The sequence below is a fragment of the Odocoileus virginianus genome, chromosome 20 (genome assembly GCF_023699985.2).
Source record: "Odocoileus virginianus isolate 20LAN1187 ecotype Illinois chromosome 20, Ovbor_1.2, whole genome shotgun sequence".
NCBI lineage: Eukaryota > Metazoa > Chordata > Mammalia > Artiodactyla > Cervidae > Odocoileus > Odocoileus virginianus.
In genome coordinates this window covers 24,334,473-24,356,607 of record NC_069693.1, presented here as the reverse complement: position 1 = coordinate 24,356,607, position 22,135 = coordinate 24,334,473, and the positions used below count along the sequence as shown (strand labels likewise).

The window sequence follows — 22,135 nt, the reverse complement described above, 5'->3', positions numbered from 1 at the left end:
AATTTAAATGAGAAACTTTGCAAACTCATACAATGTAGTTTACTCCTGAGGAGCCTGATCCTTCTTTTAGAGCAGCTTAATGTTTTAGTGAATTTTATTGCTGTGTTTGATGTCCTTAGCTATTGTATCTGTTTTGAGAAGCTTTGGGGAAAAAACCCACAAAACTTAAAAATTATGTGTTGGGTGTTCTACTTTAGAATTCTGTATCTTGATTCAAGTTTTTTACAAAGCAAACTGAATGTGAAAAGGCTCTAACATTAAGTAAGATAATGAATGTAACTAAGAGTGACACCGAACACATGTTTAGTTTGAAAAGTCAAAATTTAGAACTTCTATAGGCTGAGCATTTCAGAATGGCATATTATTTATTACAAAAGCATTGATGTCATTACTGTTGCATCATTTTTAAGGATGAGAAAAGCCAAGTAATAGAGATAATGATTGAGTTATGCTTAGGAAAAAGGGTTTTAGAAAGTTCTGGAAATGTTAATTGACTGTAGAACAAATGGCTGACAATTACTTTAGAAAACTTTGTTCTGTGTTGCCTTCAGTGTTCTAAGACCAAAAAAAAGGACTACTTGTTTTGTTTTTGTAGTTTTTGAAGTGATTTCACATATGTCATTTTTGAATTTTATAATCCTGGGAATTGGACTGCAAGGACATTAACTTCCTTATGATGAGTAACCTGAGGTTGAAGTTAAGAGACTTGGGGAGGGGAGAGAGTCATACAGTAGCAAAGTAAACAGTGCTTTTGTGTTGTAGTTGGTACTTTTTACCCAAAACCAAGCTGCCACTGTAATATATATGTAACCCATAACTTAAGCATGTTATGGTCCACTTAAAAAAAGCCCTAAATATTTAAGTTTGACTTGAGTGTAGGTTTTTGCCTCCCATATGGTAGCCTGGTATATATAGCAAGGGAAAAGTGGGTTTTGAATGTAAGCTTCAATTTGAATACCATTTAGCTACTTATTAGCGTTGTGGCCTTGGGCAAGTGATTTTATTTCTCTAAATCTTAATATTCCTTTATTAAATGTATATAATCTCTTAAATTTAGTGAGCTGATGTGTATGAAAGTGCTTAATATAGTGTCTGGCTTAATGTTGTATATTTGTTCCTTAGGTATCAGCCAAATTGCCTTAACTAATTTAAAACATATAAGATGTTCCCAAATGAATTAGTTATTATTTATACTTATAAAAAGTCCATAGATATATATTAGTATAAAAATCAACTACAATTTGAGGCAAGGAATTTCTGAAGTGTCTCTTAGTGAAGCATATTTGTTGTTTTTATTTGTAATGTTCAATTTGTGACCATGTTGTGAAGTCACATTTGCCTGTATAAATATGGGCAGCAAATTAGAATGTTATAATTGTGGAGATATCAGGCAGGAGAAAGAAAAGAAAAAAAAAGTGTTAATTACTTAAGCAAATGTTTTGAAATGCAAACAGCAATTTAATATGTATATTTATATGTTTAACCAAAATGCTTTTACTGATTTTTCATTTTGGTTGAGAGGATATTCACTTATTTAAAGTAAGATCACCCTTTACCAATTATATATAAATTGTAAAATGTGTTAAGTATCAAATTTGTCATATCCTTTTATATCTTTGATACAAAGTATCAAAAGAAAGTTGTTTGCTTGTGTGATAAAAGAGTTTAATCTATGCACCCTATTCTATTTTCAACCTTTTATTATGGAAGTTTTAAAGAATGTACAAAAGTAGAGAGAATAAAATGATGAAGCCACATAGACCCATGACCAGACTTTAACCTTAATCAAAGTATGTCTACTCTTCTTAATCCTCTCTCCTCCCTCAAGCTGTATTAAAGTATCAGCCATCATAATCATTTCATGTATAAATACCTCTGTATTAGAGTGATATTTCTTATATTACTTTTTAAAATACTCTTTTATTCCATGAAATACATAATCTAATTTATTTCAACAAGATATAATATAGCAGGAGGCTACTGCTTCAAGTGTATAAGAAAATCTATGCTAGATTTGTAGGTTATGTGGTCAGACTTAGGTTCAGATCCTTGTTCGACATTTGTGTAGATCTCAGCCTAGTCATTTAGTCTTTCTGTGCTTCAGTTTTCTCTGTTTTTTAAATGGGGACAATAACAGTATCTTCATAGGTGTTGTTAAGATTATTTGAGGCAAATTCATGTAAAGCATTTAACCTGGCACATAGTAAACACAGTAAATGTTACTTAAATTTTAAAAATTTTAAGTCATCTGCATAGTTTTTACTGTGTGCCAGGAACTTTACAAATAACTCAATTCTCATAACAACTATTTGAGATCATTATTATTACACCATTTCACAGATGAGGAAGCTAAGGAGGCATAGGGAGTTTCAGTAACTTATATAGAGAGTCACACAGCTGATAAGTTGTAGAGACAGGATTCCAAACCAAGTAGTCTCACTTTAGAGTCTGTACTGTACTGACTTGCTATGATATATAATATGAAGTATTGTCTAGTAATGTTTATTGTATGCTTAAGTCAGTAGTCCAGATTTCCATTTGATAACTAAAAAATCAGTCCTGAGTGGAGTTTCCCAGGTGGCTCAGTGGTAAAGAATCCGCTTGCCAGTGCAGGAGACGTAGGAGATGCAGAAAGATCCCCTGGAGGAGAAGATGGCAACCACTCCAGCATTCTTGCCTGGAAAATCCCATGGATAGAGGAACCTGGTGGGCTACAGTCCACTGGATCTCAAGAATCTTGACATGTCTTAGCAACTAAACATGTATGCACAGCCCAAAGTTAGGGAATTTAGTTGTTATCATACAATTTGTTAAGCTTTTTAAAGAACGTAGGTTTTACAAATTAAAGTTTTTTGTGGGGTGTGGGGGATTTGAAACAAAAGTTGGAAAACCTACAGTTGAGTTTTTAGCTTTAAAAATAGTTTCAAAATCTCTTTACTATTCAGTTGGTTTGCATTTATCTTACATATCAGTGGTGGACCTTTCTACTCTGTCTCCTCCTTTTTAAGAACAGGAAATTAGGTTTTGCTTTTTTTACTTGAGATATAGTTGACATATATTAGTTTCAAGTTGACAACAAAGATTTGATATTTATATATATTGGGAGGTGATCGCCATAAGTCTGGTTAACATCTGTCACCCAACATAGTTCTGCTACTGCTGTTTTAATGTAGTGGTTACCCAACAGTAGGAAAACCGTCTAGCTAGTTAATATAATGATTCATAGCCATTAAAATAATGTTTCTGATGACCCCATAGTTACATGTGAAACTCTTAATAAAATAAGTAAATAAAAGACATTGTTGTAATTATATAAAAAGTAGCTTGCATAAAAAAAGTCCTGGACAAAAGTATATTCTGCAGATTTTTACCTTTCGATTCTATTTTTGCATTTTCCCTACCTTCTTTAAAGAAGGTAGTTTGTATATATTTTTTAAAAAATAAAGTGGTTTACACTTAACAGCATTCAGACTTTAAGGCTAGGATTCTTCTCTGTTGTGCCTGGAAAAAAATGTTCGAAAAAAGGTACCATTTCTTAACACTTTCTATGTTAAAAAATGTTGATTTTGGCATATATAGTTTGCTATGTAAAAACTGACATACAAAGTTAAATAAGCAATAAGAGGTCATTCTAGAAATACCTATAGAGATGTAATATAAGATGGTAGAAACTCAGATAAAACAGGGAAAATAATATAAGCAAATTAGAAAAAATAGAGTAATAAAAACAGGGGATTAAAATTTTAAAATTCTTCAAAAAGTAAGAGTTAAGAGATTACATTAAAATACTTTTAAAAGTATGAGTCAAGAAATTACATATGAATCAGATTAAAGAACTGGTTAGATAAGAGCTAAACACCAATATGATGTAACCCTGATACGACTTAAACATTTAAAACTGGAAGATTTTTAAAAGAAAAGATGAAATATTGTAATGAGTTAGGGAAAAATAAACTACTTAAAAAAAAAACCATTACTCTAAATCTATTAGATATTGTACCATGCAGTAATTTTACTTTATAGTTCAAAATTGAAAATCCTAAAAATAGTAGCAGGTTTTTTTTTTTAAACAGATTTTAATGGAATATTACTGGGATATTTAATTACCTTTAAATCTGGTTTATTTTTTTCCTAGGGCTTGTGTTCATAAGATAGTTAGGCCATACATGGTGATATGTATTAAGATAACTTACTGGAAAGGACTTTTTGGAAATATTTAATGTTGAAAGTACTCTATTGAATCCTTTTCTGGTTTAGAATCTATTAATCTCTATTTTTTATACCTAACAAACTAAAAATATTATTATGGAAATAATTATAGAAATGAATTTTAAACATAACAAAATTATACCTAGTTCATGCCAACTTTTTGTTTCTAGGATCCATCTCTCTGATTTCCTTTCATTTGTTTTTTGTCTCTACCTAAATTTTGTTTCTCATTTTTTTAAATTTTTATTTTTATTCAGTACTTGAATTCGGTTGCTTATTACAGTGAAAGGATAGAAATACATATTTAATCAGATGGTTCTTGGTCTGCTCTTAATTCACTCTTGACTCTACTGTATTTATTCCAGGAGTCCCCTAAAACTTGAAAATGAAAGTACAGAAAGACATTTCTTTTCATGATCGATAACTATATAAATAGCCACTTTTTATTTGAAAAAGTTGACTCATTAGATTGTTTTCTATTAAGGATAACATGTAATTAGAAAAAATAAAGATCAAATTAATCTGAGCCATCAATTGGGCCTGATTATATAGTGATAGAGGATAATTCTGTTAACTTTAGGAGAGGTAAAAGATGTTCTTCAATAGTAATGTTGCTTATTATACTCTTTTCTTGTTATTAAGATTTTATTTCAAGTTACGTGAAAGAGATTCATGTGTCTTTTATTTCCTGTTGTCTTAATAAAAATCAAGATTAAAAAAACTAATGAAGTATAATACACTAATTATAAACATGTACTTGAATGAAAAGGTAGAAATCATCTTTATGGATAAACTATAGATAATGATTTCAGCTTCCAAGTATAAATAAAACCTGATGTTGTAATGAAGAATCTATATTTTTGGTTTAAACTAAAGATGCAATGCATGAGATTTTTCAGTTACTTATATTTATTCTTAATAACTACTAAAATAGATTTTTTTCCTCTTTTATTTTTAATATTTGCTTGAAAAGTTGTTTAGTTGCTCAAGTCGGTAATGATTATTACTGCAGGCCAGCCATGAATCCTTATCCTGTCTTTCCCATTCAGAAATGTTATTAGTCCTTTAGTAAATTTGGTACTTGGTTTTTAAAATGAGACAAGAACAGAAAAGTTACTAATAAATAGTGAGCCAAGTTGTTGATTACTCTTTACAAATTTAGTTTTAGTTTAAGAAAAATCTACGTAAAGCCATCTTTGTAGGACATGTTAGAAGAAACAATGTTGGTAAAGAGAAGAAAGAGTAATAAATTCAATGTTAGTAATAATTGAAAACATTTTTTGAGCAATTTGTGTTTATCAGCTTTTACAGATATTTTCCACATTTAATCCTCAGAAAAATCCTGAGAGTATCCCTTTTCATCAATGAGGAAACTGTTAGACGGATTCACTGATTTTCTAACGTCACATTGCTAGCTAGTGGAGGAGGCTGGAATTTGAAACTTGACTATTTTTACTCCAGAGTTTTGAGTTTTTACTTACTCTCTTAACAGTACAAGTATTTGGTAATTGGCATTTATACTTCAGGCCCTAATAAGATTATACCACTGTTCAAGTGGTGTAAAAAGAATACTTTGTGTAGATTTCTTTAGCTTAACAGTTCCCATAAAATAATGGGAGAAATTCTATAAGCCACACATAAAAATCAGTAAAGATTATGATGATGACCCTTTTAAGGAATATTTTAACACTCAAAATTAGCAAATCAATGCGTGACTGTGGTGGGTGTCTAAGATTTATCTGAAGCACACTGCTGTTTGAACCTTTGTTTTGACTCTTGGTGCTCAAAAGTGAAAAGAAAGGGGAGGGGTAAGCAAGCCACCACCTAAGGAGAACTGCTTTAAAAAAATGGAGGATGCCATTGGTCTCTGCATTTCTTTGGCAGTAGTTTTATAGAAGCTTAGAAGTCCCTGCACCCTATTTCTGCTGGTATGTTTCAGAGCCTAACTAAACCCAAGAAGAAATGAGCAATAGAAAAAGCGGTACTCATAGAGTATTGGGAGGGAGTTCTGTTTCTTGCTGTGGTTGGTGTTAGTTTCTGAGCTTGCTGAAAATTGTTAGGCAGTAGAAAATCTGTATATTAATTTTGATGAAGCCTTTAGACCACGTGGAAAATTATATAAGTGGTCCTTTTCTTCAGCAGGGACATTATCATCAGACTTGCTTACCTACGAGTTGTGAGGAAGAATAACTGAAATAATGTTAGAGGATTTTGAAAAAAATAGTGATATTTTGCAAAAGGCCCTATTAAATTTAGTTTGGTTCTTCTTTCCACTGTCTTGCTCTCTTTCCCCCTAGTCTTCCCATTTTACCCATATCCCCATTTTCTCATGGTTCTCTCTACATTTTGCTTGTTGGTTCTGCTGTTACTGTTTGTATCCTTTCTTTCCTCTCTTTTAACAAAAACAGACCATCTTTATAGAGATACACAGGTACACCCATTTTAAGTGTTCCTTGAGTTTTTAACAAGTATATACATTGTGTAACCACTATAGACAGGCTATAGAACATCCTAACAGGCTGTAGTCATCCCATAAAGCTACCTCTACTCTTTGCAGTCGATTCTGCCCACTCCAGCCCCTCAGGCAACTACTGATCTCTTTTTCCTTACCATAGATTAGTTTTGCCTTTTTTACAATTTCGTATGAATGGATTTATACAGTATACCCTCTATTTACAGTACACAGTGTGTCCTCTTCTCTTTAATTTTGTTGTTCGACCGCCGTAACCTTCTAAAAAGGAAACTAGTTTTTTAAAGGACATAAAGTTAGTAAGGCATTTTTTATTTCTGTATTCTGAATGTAGCCAAGTGTAGTTTATTTTAGAGATAATTTTTTTATGCCTAGGTGCAGGGTTATAGGTTATGTAGTCATATTATTGTTATATTATTATAGTAATATCATTATTATTCATTCACTCAAAGTGAATTTATTCCCATATATCCTGGCCACATATTGCTTATAGTTTAGTAACAGATTCTATGTAAATAAACAGTGATAACACAGAGCTTTAAAGGGTTTTATAATTCAATCTAGAGTGGAGGATGAAGTTAATATGAAGTTCCTGTTTGTTAATAGGAAAAAGCTTTTGTGTAGAGTATCTGAGTGTTATTTGTCCCCCTACTTAATAACTGTAAATTGAGGTTTAAAACTTTAAACTTTCTTTTTGAAACCATTTAAGTCTTCAGAAGGTTATAGAGTTGAAGAATATGTAGAGGGTATGTACTTATTTATACTGATCATAAACTGAGTTTTCTGTCCCATGTGAGTACTATCTTGTGCTTGATTGTGTATTATAAATACTAATTTTGAGTAAAATTCATGTTTGCCCAGTAATCATATTATACTACTAGTTTGAACATTAGACATTAAAATAATTTTGTTAAACAGTGTAACAGAACAATTAAATGTTTGTTGATGAAGGTGTGATTAACCTTAACTATTTGCTTGAATTAAAGTTTTCATTACAGCAATACTGTAAAGCAGTTATCCTTCAATTAAAAATAAATTAAAAATAAAAATAAAGTATTCATTACAATTTTCTAGGGGAGTCAATTAAAATCTTGTATTTAAAAGTGTCTGATAGCAGTAAAAAATCCAAACATAGTCTTAACAAGCAGCTATCCTTCGCTGTTGATTTGTAGTTTAAAGTCTTAGAGAGTTTGTTACTGTTTTTTTCCAGTTTTTAAGTAACAACTTGCTTGTTGGGTTTAAATTCTGAAAGGAAGATTTCTACTTAAAAAAATACTCCTGTAAATTGTAACTAATGATAATAAATGAATGTTCACAAGTGTAAATGCTCAATTTATAAGTACCTAGATGATGGGCAGTTATAAGTACTTGAGAAACACTGTAAATTAAAAGTTTACCTCAATAAGGTTTTATAAAATTGTATTGTGAACTCCAAAACTATTTCCTATATTCTTTTTCATTTTTATTGCTAGGTTATATTCTAGTCTAGACTTTAGGTAATGTAAAGTCATTGAATGGGAAATATAATTTTATAATTCTTTTTGAAGAACTTTTCGTTTTCTTAGTTTACTTTTGCTTATGATGTTGCGTATAGAGTGAAAATTTATATATAATAATTGAATAATAAGCCTTGGATAAAATCACCACTTAATTCCTTTAAAAACTTTATTGCTTTAAAAAAAAAACCTGGATAATGAAGTTATTGAAGAACATTAGTTAATCAAATTACTTCTCTGTTATAGTAAGCATAAATAACATGTTTATAGTGTAAAATATAGTAAATAAAAACTAAAAAGTGACTTTTTTTAGAATGTTTCCCAAATTTCACAAGAGTGGATAACACTGTAAATTCTAAATAGGAAAAAAAAAAATTACTGCATCCTGAATTGAAAACAAATAAAAAGAAAAGTTGAAATTGAAGAATATGAAGTGATTTTCTAATAAATTCATGATAAATTAAAAGTGGTGGGATGATAATAAGTAAATCAAAGTCCTACTTACTTAACTGAATTGTGAATAAAAACACAATTTCAAAAACATATTACTTAATAGCTGTGTAATTTTAGGCAAGTTATTTAACCTTTCTAGTTAGTTTTTCTATAAAGTGGAGCTAGTAGATTCATATATTTGTTATGAGGATTGGATTGGATATTTGTTAGTATTTCTAAAGAGCTTGAAATAGTGATTGCTATGTAGTAAGCACTATATAAATATTTATTAAATAAAATTCATATGTAGAGATAAGTTATTTGGCAAACATACTTACTCAAGATACAATAAGGAAACAGGGTTTTATTATGATGCGTAAGCTTCTGAACACCCCAATCAGATGTTGTTAAATTTATATGCTAAAGCTTAGATATGCACAGCAGACAGCAGTATGTCTTGCAGGATTTATCTTCCTAAAATATAAATTTAATCATATTGTTTGCTTAAAAAAATCCTGTAATGGTGCCCATGGGCTTTAGGATGAATCCAAATTCTTAAAGACCTCCCTGGTTCCTGATTATCTTTTTGTTTTAATTGTGATGAAATTCATAGAGCATAAAGTTTATCATTTTAATAGTTTTTAAATGTATAATTCAGTGAGTTTTAGTCCATTCATAGTGTTGTGCAACCAGCACCATTATATAATTCCAGAACATTTTCATCACCCAAGCAGAAACCCCTTACTCATTTAGCAGTCATTCACCATTCCCTTCCCCACCCCCAGCCCCTGGTAGCCACTCATCTGCTTTTTTGTCTCTCTGAATTTGCCTATTCTAGACATTTCATATAAAACAAATCATGTGGTCTTTTGTGACTTCCTTGTTTCACTTATAATGTTTTCAAGGTTCATTCATGTTGTAGCATGTATCAGTAATTCATTTCTTTTTATGGATGGATAATATCCATTAAATGGATACATACTTTTTGTTTATCCATTCATTTATTAGTTGATGGATATTTGGGTTGTTTTGGCTATTATGAATGTTTATGTATAAGTTTTTGTGTGTGTGGATGCTTTCATTTCTCTTGGGTTGCTGCTGCTGCTGCTACTAAGTCGCTTCAGTCGTGTCTAACTCTGTGCGACCCCAGAGACGGCAGCCCACCAGGCTCCCCCCTCCCTGGGATTCTCCAGGCAAGAAAACTGGAGTGGATTGCCATTTCCTTCTCTCTTGGGTTAGGCGAGTGCAAATGGCGGGTCATATAGTAATTCTTTTATCTTTTTGAGGAACTGCCAAACTGCTTTCTACAATAGCTGTACCTTTTTACATTTTCAGCAGCAGTATAGGAGGGTTCTGATTTCTCCACATTGTTGTCATTCTTACTGTTGTCTTTTTGATTATAGCTATCTCTGGTGGGTAGGAAGCAATCTCCTGGGGTTTTGATTTATATTTACCTGATGACTAATGATGTTGACTATCTTTTCATGTGTTTATTTGCCATTAATATCTTTGGAGAAATATTGATTCAAGGCTTTGCTCATTTAAAACTAAACTATTTGTCTTTTTGTCATTTAATTGTAGGAGCTCTTGTTATATTCTTTTTACAAGTCCCTTATTGGATAAACGATTTACCAAAATTTTCTCCTGTTCTGTGAATTGTCTTTTCACTTTCTTGCTAGGCTTTTGATGCACAAATCTTTTTAATTTTGTTGACATCTACTTTATCTGTTTTTGTTGTTGTTGCTTATGCTTTGTGTCATATTTATGAAACTGTTGCCTAATACAAGGTCAGAAAGATTTACACCTATGTTTTCTTCTGAGAGTTTTGTAGTTTTGGCTCTTACCTTTAGGTCTTCAATCCATTTTGAGTTAGTTTTTGTCTATGGTGTGAAGTAAGGATCCAGCTTCATGCTTTTGCATGTGGATATCCAGTTGCCCCCAGTACTATTTGTTGAAAAGGCTGCTGTTTCCCATTGAATGGCCTTGGCACCCTTGTTGAAAATCAGTTGACTGTAGGCATATGGATTCTCAGTTCTTTTCTATTCATCTGTATGTTTATTCTTATGTCAGTCTCACACTGTCTTGATTACTGTAGCTTTGAAATTAGGAAGAATGAGTCTTCAAATTTTGTTCTTTTATGAAATTATTTTGGCTATTCAGGGTCCCTTGAATTTCCATTTGAATTTTAGAATCAACTTCTCAATTTATGCAAAAAAGTGAGCTGCGATATTAATAGGGGTTGCACTGAATCTGTAGGCCAGTTTGAGGAGCATTACCATATTAATAGTCTTCAGTCTTTATGAACATGGGATATGTTTTCCTTTATTTAGGTTTTCTTTCATTTCTTTCAACAATGTTTTGTAGTTTTCAGAATATAAATTTTACATCTTTTAAACATGTATTTTTAAGTATTTTATTCTTTTTAATCATTGTTTTTAATAAAATTATGAAACTAATTTGAAGACCTCTCAAAACATAGGAGAGCTTTAGTACTAAAGTGATAGTTTATGCATGTGATCAGGAAATGAAACCCAAACCACAATAAGGTAACTGACTGTACAATATTAGAACCAACCATGGAAATTAAAGCTGCAATAAACCATAAAGAGCTTTTAGTAAAGTCCAGTTTTGTTTAAGAAGTTATACTGATACCTTGTTTCTCAAGGACAGGACTACACTTCACATTCATTCTCTTATGTGGTACAAGTGCCTTATATCTGAAAGGTGCTTGAATGAATGAATGAATGAATGAATACCACATCCAAAAAAGAAGGAAGGAATGGTCTTGGAAGTCTGAGGATTGTGCTCTAGTTATATAAACCATGTAGAAAGCATTGATTGGAATAATAATTAAATTAAAATTATTACAGGTGAAAGGATGCCTAGGCCTTTAAAGAATTGGAGCTATTTAATCTGTTAAGATAAAGGTTTAGGTAATTAAGATGAAAATGGAGGTAGATTTGATCACTAAATCCAGGATACTCAAATAAGAAGGTTCTCTTGAAGCTTGACCACCTTCACCCATTTCATTTACAACACCCACCCTCCCCCACCCCCAAAACCACCAGTCTATATCTTTGAGTTCAGTCTTTAAGAAAAAATTCTGATTGCTCATATAAGTGAGATCATACAATACTTGTCTTTCTGTCTGACTTATTTCACTTAGCATAATGCCCTCAAGGTCCATTCACGTTGTTAAATGGCAAGATTTCCTCCTTTTACGGCTGAATAACATTTCTCTGTGTATGTGTGTATATATATCACATCCTGTTTATCCATTCATTTATCGATGGACCCTTTGGTTGTTTCCTTGTCTTGACTGTTGTAAATAACGCTGCAGTGAAAATGAGGGTGCAGATACCTTTTCAAGATAGTTGTTTTGTTTTCTTCAGGTAAATACTCAGAAGTGGATTGTTGGATCATATGATTCTACTTTTAGTTTTGGGGGGAACCTTTGTACTGTTTTCCTAGTGGCTGCATCTGACTGACATTCTTGAACACAAGAATTGATGGTATTTAAATAAAAACATATTAGTTAAATGAAAGAAATACATAGGTGATTGGCTATAAAGAAACACAGTATGAAGAGTCTAACTGTACTTCATTTTATTGATTAGGTTAACTGTTCCTGTGTATTTAGTTTAATAGCAAAATACTGCTCGTGCTATTAAACATATTTAAGTTATATTTAAGAGCATATTGGCTTTAATATATTTTTCATGAGTATTGATAAACATAAGTGTTTTAAAATGAAGGCACTGATTTAATAAATATATTAAATTGATAAGCACATGAAAAGATTTTCAACATCATTAGTCATTACAGAAATGCAGAACAAAACCACGGTAAGATACCACTTCAGATCTACTAAGATGGCTGTAATCAAAAAGTCAGGTAAAATTAGTGTTGATAAGTGTGTAGAGAAATAAGCTCACATATTGCTGGTGTAGTATAAAACAGTATAGCCACTTTGGAAAATAATCTGATAGTTCCTCAAAAAGTTAAACACAGAGTTACCATATCCAGCAATCTCATTTCTAGATACATACCCAAGAGAAATGAAAACATCTGTACACATAAAATCTTGTATATATATGCTCTTAGCAGCATTGTTCATAATAGACAAAGTATGGAAACAACCCAGATGTCCATTAACTAATGAATAGACGGATAAACAAAATGTAGTATGTCAATTTAATAGAATAGTATTTGGCCAAAGGAATCAATTACTGATACATGCTGCAACATGGATGAGTCTTGAAAATATGCTTAGTGGAAGAAGTCAGTCACGAAGGACCACATACTGTATGATTCCATTTATATAAAATCTACAGACTAAGCAAATCTTGAGAGGCAGAAAGTAGATTAGTAGCTCCTAGGGATGGACAGTGGTATGGAGAATTATAGTTAAACCATTTGGAGTTTCTTTGGAGAATGATAAAAATATTTTAAAACTTATTGTGATGATGGATGCACAACCCTGTACTGAAAGCTAAGTTTCCATTAACAGGTGAAAGGATAACTAAAATGTAACAGTGGAATATTATTCATTCTTACAAAGGAATGAAATTCTGATATCATCTTAACACATGGATTAACCTTGAAAACGTATGCTAAGTGATATAAGCCAGACACAGAAGGACAAATATTGTCAAGTTTCCTTGGAGTATCTAGAATAAAGACAAAAGGTAGGATAGTGGTCACCAGGGACTATGGGGAGAGGGCAATGAGTTATTTTTTAATGGGTTTATATAGAGTTTATGTTTGGGGTGATAAGTCCTAGAAATGAATAGTAGTGATGATTATTGTACAACATTGTGAATGAACTTAATGCCATTGAATTGTTGACTTAAAAAATGGTTACAAAGGTACATTTTATGTATATTTTACCCCACACATGAAATGTTTAAAAAAGTAATTTTAAGACTGAGATATAGGCGGTCGGTTCCTGCATCCGCTGTTGTCGGTTCCGCTGTATTCCAGGTATCTTTTTCAGAACGAAAACCGCCTTATCATATGTTTCAAGGATGGCTCTTCCTATCATTGTAAAATGGGGTGGACAGGAATATTCAGTGACCACACTTTCGGAAGATGATACTGTGCTGGATCTCAAACAGTTTCTCAAGACCCTTACAGGAGTGCTACCAGAACGCCAGAAGTTACTTGGGCTGAAAGTTAAAGGCAAACCTGCAGAAAATGATGTTAAACTTGGAGCTCTCAAACTGAAACCAAATACTAAAATCATGATGATGGGAACTCGTGAGGAGAGCTTGGAAGATGTCTTAGGTCCACCTCCTGACAATGATGATGTTGTTAACGACTTTGATATTGAAGATGAAGTAGTTGAAGTAGAAAATAGGGAGGAAAACCTACTGAAAATTTCCCTCAGAGTAAAAGAGTACAAAGTGGAAATTTTGAATCCTCCCAGGGAAGGGAAAAAACTTTTGGTACTAGATGTTGATTATACGTTATTTGACCATAGGTCTTGTGCAGAGACGGGTAGAATTAATGCGGCCATATCTTCATGAATTCCTAACATCTGCATATGAGGATTATGACATTGTTATTTGGTCTGCAACAAATATGAAGTGGATTGAAGCTAAAATGAAAGAGCTGGGAGTGAGTACAAATGCAAATTACAAGATTACCTTCATGTTGGACAGTGCTGCTATGATAACAGTGCATACTCGAAGGAGAGGATTAATAGATGTAAAGCCTCTTGGTGTTATATGGGGAAAGTTTTCGGAGTTTTACAGCAAGAAAAACACCATCATGTTTGATGACATAGGAAGAAATTTTCTAATGAACCCACAGAATGGACTAAAGATAAGACCTTTTATGAAAGCACACCTAAATCGAGATAAAGACAAAGAGCTTTTAAAATTAACCCAGTACCTCAAGGAAATAGCAAAACTAGATGATGTTTTGGACCTGAATCACAAATATTGGGAAAGGTATCTCTCAAAGAAGGAAGGACAGTAGTTACAAACTGTACTGGCAGTTATTGAAGATACTTGATATCCAGGAACAACTTCTCGCTTTTATGCTAAAGATCATTATGATGGTGCTGGACACTGCAGCATATACCGACTGCTTATACTTGGTCTTCCAGTTTTTTTTTGTAAATTTAATTTTATATTTTTTGAAGATCATAGCAATATGCCAAAAAAGAAGAAAAAACTCCCCCCATATGAATATACTATAACTCTTAAAAAATATTTTCTCCAGCATAGAGTAGTGAGCACCCCCCCCCGCCCCACCCCCCCCCACACAGAGTGGCAGAAATGTATACTTAACAATGTCATTTTGTGACTTTGGAAACAAGTATGTGTTGTGTTTTTGTCTCAATGTGTTGTCTAAGCCCAAACCCATCTTGAAACTACTGTTTTTCTCTTTAAAACCAAAAAAAGAAATGTTTTTAGTAAGAAACCTAATTTGGTTTGTTTAAAATCACCAAGATTTTTTTTTTATTCCTTTGTCATAAACACAGTTTCTCTTCTTACTCCACTACTTACATTTCTAAATTCTGACCTGTCTCAGTTTGGTCTGTATGTGTGTCAGTGTTCTTTGAGTAAAACTAGAAAGTGTCTGCTGTGATACACATATGTCATAATATGACAAATAGTAAACATAAGATTGAGGAATGAAAGTACAGAACTAGAGTGTGTTTCTTTGTGGTGGCCAAGTAGAAGCACTCCTGCCTCAAACCACTGTCTTAAAAGCAGTTAAAAGCAGTACATTTTCAAATGGGACATATCACTGGTTCAGCCCTGAAAAGCATGAACAAAAGTTTTTGTTCAGTTCCAGCTCTGTCTTGTAGAAGTGCAGACACTGTATTTCAGTGAAAATACCTAGCCATAAGATGAAAAAAAATTTATTTGCAATGCTTGTGCCTGCAGATGTAATGTGACCACTGTTTTGTGTTGACAGTATTGCTTTATACAGTTCTTCTACTTGAAAGGAATCTGATTCTTTCAAATAAGCATGGTATATATTGTTCTTATGGGGGACTGTTTCAGTGGTGTAAATAATAAATCTCTTTTCTTAAGACAAAAAAAATGAGATATAGTAACTTTTTTTTTGGTAAAGTTAATGAAACAGGTAATTGTGTGGTGGCACATGGAAGGGAGACTGTTTCATTTTCCCATGTAACACAGTGTACATTAGCTGACTGAATAATTTAAATGTGCTTTAAATGTAAATGGGATAATACTGAGTGTGCTACATTTTACAATAATCAAAAACAAAATTTTGATGAGCACAATTAGACTACAGATGAATTGTTGAAAAATTCATGAAGTAGATTAACCTCATTTAGATTGGAAATTTTTTTGACTATTAATATGCATGGTTGAATCATTTTGGTAATTTCTCGAAAGCAAATGTTTATATTTAATAGTAGCATGAGGATTGCAGTTTTCCAATAAATGTCACACAATAGTGACAGTGAGCTAGGAGGAAGAAAAACTGCATAAATGAAGTGAGATATGCTTCTATAACTATGGAAGCTATTTGGTTGTTGTTCAGTCACTAAGTGTGTCCTACTCTTTGTGACCCCATGGACTGCAGCACCCCAGACTTCCCTGTCCTTCACCATCTCCTGGAGTTTGCTTAAACTCATGTCCATTCAGCCAGTGATGCTGTCTAACCATCTCATCCTCTGCTGCCCTCTTCTTTGCCGTCAATCTTTCCCAATGTCAAGGTCTTTTCTAAAGAGTCGGCTCACAGTCATCAGGACAGTATGGTACTGGCACAAAGACAGAAATATAGATCAATGGAACAAAATAGAAAGCCCAGAGAAATCCACGTACCTACGGACACCTTATCTTCAACAAAGGAGGCAAGGATATACAACAGAAAAAAGACAACCTCTTTAACAAGTGGTGCTGGGAAAACTGGTCAACCACTTGTAAAAGAATGAAACTAGAACACTTTCTAACACCATACACAAAAATAAACTCAAAATGGATTAAAGATCTAAATGTAAGACCAGAAACTATAAAACTCTTGGAGGAGAACATAGGCAAAACACTCTCCAACATAAATCACAGCAGGATCCTCTATGACCCACATCCCAGAATATTGGAAATAAAAGCGAAAATAAACAAATGGGACCTAATTAAACTTAAAAGTTTTTGCACAGTAAAGGAAACTAAGCAAGGTGAAAAGACAGCCTTCAGAATCGAAGAAAATAATAGCAAATGAAGAAACAAAGGATTAATCTCAAAAATATACAAGCAACTCCTCCAGCTCAATTCCAGAAAAATAAATGACCCAATCAAAAAATGGGCCAAAGATCTAAACAGACATTTCTCCAAAGAAGACATACAGATGGCTAACAAACACATGAAAAGATGCTTAACATCACTCATTATTAGAGAAATGCAAATCAAAACTTCAATGAGGTACCATTACACGCCAGTCAGGATGGCTGCTATCCAAAAGTCTACAAGCAATAAATGCTGGAGAGGGTGTGGAGAAAAGGGAACCCTCTTACACTGTTGGTGGGAATGCAAACTAGTATAGCCACTATGGAGAACAGTGTGGAGATTCCTTAAAAAACTGGAAATAGAACTGCCATACGACCCAGCAATCCCACTTTTGGGCATACACACCAAGGAAACCAGATCTGAAAGAGACACGTGCACCCCAGTGTTCATCACAGCACTGTTTATAATAGCCAGGACATGGAAGCAACCTAGATGCCCATCAGCAGAATGAATGGATAAGGAAGCTGTGGTACATATACACTATGGAATATTACTCAGCCATTAAAAAGAATTCATTTGAATCAGTTCTAATGAGATGGATGAAACTGGAGCCCATTATACAAAGTGAAGTAAGCCAGAAAGATAAAGACCAATACAGTATACTAACACATATATATGGAATTTAAAAAGATGGTAATGATAACCCTAGATGCAAAATAGAAAAAGAGACACAGATGCACAGAACAGACTTTTAGACTCTGTGGGAGAAGGCGAGGGTGGGATGTTCAGAGAGAACAGCATTGAAACAAGTATACTGTCAAGGGTGAAACAGATCACCAGCCCAGGTTGGATGCATGAGACGGGTGCTCAGGGCTGGTGCACTGGGAAGACCCAGAGGGATGGGATGGAGAGGGAGGCGGGAGGGGGGATTGGGATGGGAAACACATGTAAATCTATGGCTGATTCATGTCAGTGTATGGCAAAAACCACTGCAATATTGTAAAGTAATTAGCCTCCAACAAATAAAAATAAATGGGGAAAAAATAAATAAATATTACAAAAAAATAAAGAGTCAGCTCTTCCCATCAGGTGGTCAAAGTATTGGAGCTTCAGCATCAGTCCTTCCAGTGAATATTCGGGGTTAATTTCCTTTAGGATGGATTGATTTGATCTTCTTGAAGTCCAAGGGACTCAAGAGTCTTGTCCAGCACCACATTTCAAATGCTTCAATTCTTTGGTGCTCAGCCTTCTTTATGGTCCAGTTCTCACATCTGTACATGACTACTGGAAATACCATAGCTTTGACTATACAGGCCTTTGTCAGCAAAGTGATGTCTCTGCTTTTTAATACTCTGTCTAGATTTGTCATAGCTTTCCTTCCAAGGAGCAAGTATCTTTTAATTTTGTGGCCAAACGGTGATTTTGGAGCCCAAGAAAATAAAGTCTGTTTATTTCTGTCACTGTTTCCACTTTTTCCCCATGTATTTGTCATGAAGTGATGTGACCAGATGCTATCATCATAAGTTTCTGAACATTGAGTTTTAAGCCAGCTTTTTCACTTTCCTCTTTCACCCTCCTCAAAAGGCTCTTCAGTTCCTCTTCACTTTCTGCCACTAGAGTGGTATCATCTGCATATCTGAGGTTGTTGATATTTCTCCCAGCAACCTTTTTTTTTTTTTTTTTAATATTTCTCCCAGCAACCTTGATTCCAGCTTGTGATTCATCCATCCCAGCATTTTGCATGATAAACTCTGCATATAAGTTAAATAAGCAGGGTGATAATATACAGCCTGTTGTACTGCTTCACAGTTTTGAGTCATTCAGTTGTTCCATGTCTGGTTCTAACTATTGCTTCTTGACCCGCATTCAGGTTTCTCAGGAGACAGGTAAGATGGTCTGGTATTCCCATCTCTTGAAGAATTTTCCACAGTTTGTTGTGATCCATACAGTCAAAGTCTTTCACATAGACAATGAAGCAGGATTAGATGCTTTTCTGGAATTCCCTACTTTCTCTGTGATCCAACGAATGAATGTTAGCAATTTGATGTGTTTCCTCTGCCTTTTCTAAACTCAGCTTGTACATCTGAAAGTTCTTGGTTCACATACTGCTGAAGACTAGTTTAAAGGATTTTGAGCATAACCTTGCTAGCATGAAGAATGAGCACAACTGTCCTGTTGTTTGAACTTTCTTTGGCACTACCCTTCTTTAGAATTAGAGTGAAAACTGACCTTTTCTAGTCCTGCAGCCACGGCTGAATTTTCCAAATTTGTTGACATATTGAATGCAGCACTTTAGTAGCATCATCTTTTAGGATTTGAAATAGCTCAGCTGGAATTCCGTCACCTCCACTAGCTTTGTTTGTAGTAATGCTTCCTAAGGCCCACTTGACTTTACACTATCTTGGTTCATGTACCTAACATTCCAGGTTCCTATGCAAAATTGTTCTTTACAGCATCAAACTTTATTTTAACCACCAGACACATCCACAGCTGAGGGTTGTTTCCGCTTTGGCCCAGCCACTTCATTCTTTGAGCTATTAGTAATTCTGGATCTGTTAGTAATTACCTTCTACTCTTCCCCAGTAGCATACTGGACACCTTCTGGCCTGGGTGCGGGGGCCTCATCTTCTGGCCTTTTTGTACTGTTTATGGAAATTGTAAACCCTATTAAGTCTTATAAAAGTGTTCTTTTTGTATTTATATTGATCATTAGTAGAGGATAATGAGGACCCTGTACTGCTAGATTATTAGTTTTTGTTCATTTTCTTAATGATATCTTTTATCTTTTTATTACTTTTTAACTTTTATATTGGAGTATAGTTGATTAACAATGTGTTAGTTTCAGATGTGCAGCAAAGTGACTCAGTTATTCATTTACATGTACCTATTCTTTTTCAAATACTGGTATATTAATAAAGGTATAATTGTATTCATCAGAGGACCTGGGTAAAATGCATTGTTGGGTAGTTCAGTATTTGTTTTGTGTAAGCATTAAAGTGCTTAATTTATTTTCTTTTGGTCCTCAGACTACTAAAATGTTCTCTATTTAAAAGGATGTTCTCTTAAGTTATTGCCACAGCTCAAGTTTAAGTTTGAGAATAAATGAGAGAATTTAAATATGATTCAGTTTAATGAAGTTAAATTGATCTTGACTAGTACTTGTAAGTTTACTGGTAAATGCTTGTTAATCTGTGTACAAGTATGGTTTATGAATAAATAATATTTTAGGTGTAAATAATTTACAGTAATTTTTGTAGAATGACTAGTGCTTTTATTGAGTACTGATTTCATCACAGATTCCCCAACTTAATATTGCCCCTAATTACAGAAACCAACCTACTCCTAAGAATATGTAAGATTAGGTCTGTAATCAGACCTGGCTTTACTCATTTGGTGAAATTATGATGGGCTACTTGAGGTGGCAAACTTCAGAAGGGAGATGGCCACTAATTCTAAAATTAGAAAGGTAACTTAAAGCTGAAAGATAGCTAGTGAGTAATTGTGTTCTCATCATACTTGCTTATTTATGTCTAAATCCAAAGTACATTTTCTCTTAAATTTAGATGTGCTTTGTTCTCCTATACATTTATACTAGTATTTCTTGAACTAACTGTTAGGCCTTTTTAGAACATCAATTATCAGCCAATATAGAAATAAACTGTATGTTGGAATCTTCTAAGTCAAATAGATTTAAAAGTGAAATTTAGCAAAACTTTATGAATAAAACAGAAAAAGTGAACTGTGAAAAGTAAGATCTTTTGGAAAAAATCACTGTAAATTGGAACCTATAATGTTGCCCAGGAGAGAGAAACCATTTGTTAGATAGGTCAAATTAGATTTTGGTGGAAAGCAAGGTTCTAGGCTTTCCATTAAGAACTGTTTGAATATTCACCACTGTCTAGTTCTGGAACCAAAGATGGAGCAGAGAGTTACAGGGAGGATCCTTCAATACTCTGGGAAGGACCGTCCTTGTAATGCTCTGCTCCATCTTTGATTTCCTGCTTCCTCTTTAGCAGGACATTGTTCATCTACTCGTGTGTTAATTGCATAGGGAAGAGACCGTGGATTGTAGTAAACTTAACTCTTCATAAAGGGACGGTTGGGGTATACTGTGAGAAAAGTACCATTTAAGCAGTTCAGATGTGGATGTGCTGTATTAGGATGGATAAGCAAATCCACATTTGGATTGCTAAAAATCCTTAAATGTAGATAAAACTTCAACGTGAAAATTCAAAGGATAATATTTGGTAAAAATAAGAGAGTAAAGAAGTTTTTTGAGTTAAAATAGCTAGGAATACTGGAGAAGGAAATGGCAACCCACTCCACTGTTCTTGCCTGGGGAATCCCAGGGACGGGGGCCCTGGTGGGCTGCCGTCTATGGGGTCACACAGAGTCGGACACGACTGAAGTGACTTAGCAGCAGCAGCAGCAGCAGCAGCAGCTAGGAATAGACAGTAAAAAGCAGTATCTCTAATTTTAGTATTCAACTACAATTGAATAGAAACTTCAGGATGATTCAGATAACTTCTTTGAATGTTCAGGGTAAGACTCTTGAATTCCAGATCTTTCTTATCTTATCTTCATCAGGAAGTTTTCTTTTTTGATACTTTGTTACTTTATTTTTCACTATTCTTTTTCCGTATATTTTATCTATCATCATAGGTGGTTCTTTGACACCCTGGGTATCTAAAGAGCCTTCCTCACTTTGACATTTGTAAGTCTTCTCAGTACAGATTTAAATGAGTGCTAAATACCAACATGACTGAGCAACTGAACTGAACTGAAATACCAACTGACTTAATACTGATTAAGTATTAATAAATAATTCTGAATGAACCAATAAATTGACAAATCTTGCTTTAGATGATTGGCAATGATATATAACAATGGTTTCCTGATAATTTTTAGGTTTGAGCATTTATTTAAAAACAAAAACCATATTAGCTGAAACTCAGAATTTTTCAGGAGAGGTGTTTGATAATTCAGAACAGTATTATTTCTTCTTTGTATCATTAAAATAAAACTCACTTGAATTTCAGCTTGTAAATATTAGAAAATTGTTGTTTACAGTTACTTTGTCTCAGGTTATATGGGGAAAATAACTTCTAAAGTGGTTTAGACAGTCATATTTTATGTTTAATATTCTATAAATTTCAAGTTGTGTTCTCTATCTTTTTCTAGCCTTTCCTCCCCTTAGTTGTTGTTCAACTGCTCAGTTGTATCTGACTCTCTGTGACCTCATGGACTGTATGTAGCATGCTCCCCTGTCCTTCACCATCTCCTGGAGTTTGCTCAAATTTATGTCCATTGAGTCAGTG

At 33.6% G+C, this 22,135-nt stretch overlaps 1 protein-coding gene and 1 pseudogene across 4 annotated transcripts in view; both read left to right on the top strand.

Moving 5' to 3' along the window:
- NFAT5 (nuclear factor of activated T cells 5) overlaps window positions 1-22,135 on the top strand; it is a 120,058-nt gene that overhangs the window by 2,253 nt on the left and 95,670 nt on the right. The gene's annotated exons all lie outside the window — the stretch shown is intronic.
- LOC110122671 (ubiquitin-like domain-containing CTD phosphatase 1 pseudogene) lies at window positions 13,526-14,868 on the top strand (annotated as a pseudogene).